We start from the raw sequence: 2,981 nt of genomic DNA on the forward strand, positions 1-2,981 counted from the left end.
CGGGTAACTAGCACACAGATGTAAATAAACAAGTGAGTATCAAGCATGAGAAGGTAGTGTTTGGACAAGGAATCCACCTAGGGTTGTCATTAAGTCCCAAACTAGGATGTGTTAAAGATGCATTGATGATAATTGAGACCTAGAGATCTCATGAGTAGATTAGCCCCAATCTCTCGGTGACTAACCCCTGATCCCATACGAATGTCAATCAGAATTTCTTCCGGATTAACAAACCTATGATCGCATTAAGTTCTAGGAAATCTTTAATAGGGGTAAACCTACTATCCTTCGGCTTAAACCTAGCAATGGAGGGCTACCAACACCCGATTTCTCGGCGTGTAGGTACAAGTATCCCCTTTCAATCTCTCCTAGATCTAGTATACATGAGTAGGTCACATCTACGCATACAACTCATAGTAGAATTACGGATCTCTCCATACATGTAATTCTAGACATGAAAGCATGAAAGATTAAATCTCAAACAACCATCAAACTCAATTAAGAATAACATTCCAAGTTCATACACAAGATTAGCCCTAGGGTTCATCCAAATCCAAACACAACAATAAGTTAATCCCTCATGACAAGGGACACTTAAACAACATACAAGGAAAAGAAAGACAATAAAGAAGCAAGAAAACCCCCTCTACGGTCTAGATCCCCTTGAATGGATGAAGCCTTGAATGGTGATGCAATGGTGGCTTAGATCTTCACTCCAACTCCTTCTCCTATGCTCCTCTCCCTCTTGGTGATGATGTGTGCTCGTTTCCCACAAGGATCGTCGTCGGAAGATGGCCGGAAGGCCTCAAGAGTGTGTGGTGGCGGCGGCCCAAGAGGCCAAGAAGAAGTCCCTTCAAAAAGTCCTCACCAATGCCCTAATATACCCCAATCATTTCCTCCAAATTGACCTCAATGAGGACCACATTGAGCTCCCCATTGACACTGTTCGGGGTAAGAGGACTCCTCAAATGCACTCCAAATAGTATCCATACTGGCTCAATGAGCACCTCATTGAGCCAGTATGCCTTCAATCAATCAACTTTCTTTTGTGCTACAGTGATCATCCCGGGCTCTATACCGGGCAGCATTGAGGCCGTATGCCATGATTTGATTTCTGCCTTGAAAACTCCCCAGATGCTACAGTGACAGCTACAGTGTTAGTCCTACAGTGCCACTGCTACAGTACTCCAGCTACAGTTTTTACTACAGGGAATATACTACAGTACTGCGACCTGGTTTTCTTCTCCTTTTCGCCCAAATTATATCTTCGTGTCCTCCATGGTGTTCCTGTGCCCTGCAAAGCAAATAATACACGATTAAGCACGAAACGGGCATCAATTCTAGTAAAAATACATGCTAGAAGCGACAAATACATATACAGAAATATGTACATTTAGACACTTATCAAATATCCCCATACCTAAGCATTTGCTTGTCCCCAAGCAAACACATCATGAAAAACAAAGATAAAGATAAGTGGCTAAATGTATTACCTCCGGCGCAAATAAATACAAGACTCTACAAGCATTGGAAAATGATAAAAAGATAATGAGTTACAAACATTAAGAACAAAAGAAAGATCCTGTCTCACCTCTTATATGTCTATGCCATGTGTGTGAACCTTGTATTTCATTTACCCTGACCTGGTCTAGCCTACTGACTTCAATCAGTACAGCTCTAGATGCTAAACACTCAACAAGCAAGAGTACAAAGTCTTAAAATGCTAAGTGCTACTTCAATGAGCAAGTAAGATCCTTCCAAGTCTTGAACTCGAACTAACTCCCTATTCTTCTAAAAGCCTCTAGTAGGTAGCTAAAAAGATCACTAGGGTTTTTATTTTCATTTCATTTCATTTTTTTTCTTTCTTTTTCGAGTCCGTCTAACATAGACTGTACCAAAATATCTTTCTGGAGGGTGCACATGCTGGTTAGGCACAAGAGCCACCCAACTACTCGATTACAGTCTACATAGACGCATTCATGCTTCATTAGTAGAGGAATAATGACATAGACTCATTTTTTTCTTTCTTTTTCTCTCTTTTTTTTTTCATTTCTGTTTTTTTTTTTCATCATTTTCTTTTTCACATTCATCCTAGATCATGTCTTCAGACTACTCTACATGCTACAAAATTAGGGCTAGCTCAACAAGACTCAGAAGTTCTTAAGAGTTCATTGAATAAAAGAACTTAGTACTCAAAGACCAAATACTCAAAGTTGTGTGTTAAACATACAAGAGAGTTAGAGTAGTCATGTTGGCTATTCCCAGGGCATCAACACAAGATTCAGTGCACAAGACAATACTAGAGGTGAAACAAGATTCAATAGAGTACAACAACAAGTATGTAACTCAAATCGATCATTAAACCATGCTAGAAGAGTCTTACAATAATGAACAAGCCATCATGGGTACACTAGCATGTAAATAATCACCCTAATACATACAATACACCCATCCCCATACCTAGAGTTGTACATTGTCCCCAATGTACACTAATCATGAAAAGCATAATAATATGTGCAATGAAAATAATGGAGGAGGGTGGAACGAACTTCCCCGGTTAAATCTTGTGCATACGACGAGAAGTGACCCGAACAAAAGGTGTTGCAAGCGTTGCATGTCGGGTCCGGCTTCCACCAATTGGAAGGAGGGCTCACCAAGCTCCCTTAATGCCCTGCAAGGCATAAAGGGGACATCATCATTCCACAAAAATTTACAAATAAGAGATGGGGAATAATCATGCAAACACAAACACAAAAACTAGGAAATAAAAGCTAAACAATAAAACAAAGTGTCCATGCTAGCCCTTGTCCTTAGAATTAGGTTTCTCATCACACAATGACATCTTGCTCTATGGTGTTCTTTGTCCAAAAATGTGGTCACTCATGTGGTGAAAACATATCTCCATGATTGTTGCCAATTTCTTCATCCACATCATTCCTACAAACCATGAAAACCCCAATCAAGCATAGAGGAATCCAATA

This window comes from Dioscorea cayenensis, chromosome 12 (assembly GCF_009730915.1).
Source record: "Dioscorea cayenensis subsp. rotundata cultivar TDr96_F1 chromosome 12, TDr96_F1_v2_PseudoChromosome.rev07_lg8_w22 25.fasta, whole genome shotgun sequence".
NCBI classification, from domain to species: domain Eukaryota; kingdom Viridiplantae; phylum Streptophyta; class Magnoliopsida; order Dioscoreales; family Dioscoreaceae; genus Dioscorea; species Dioscorea cayenensis.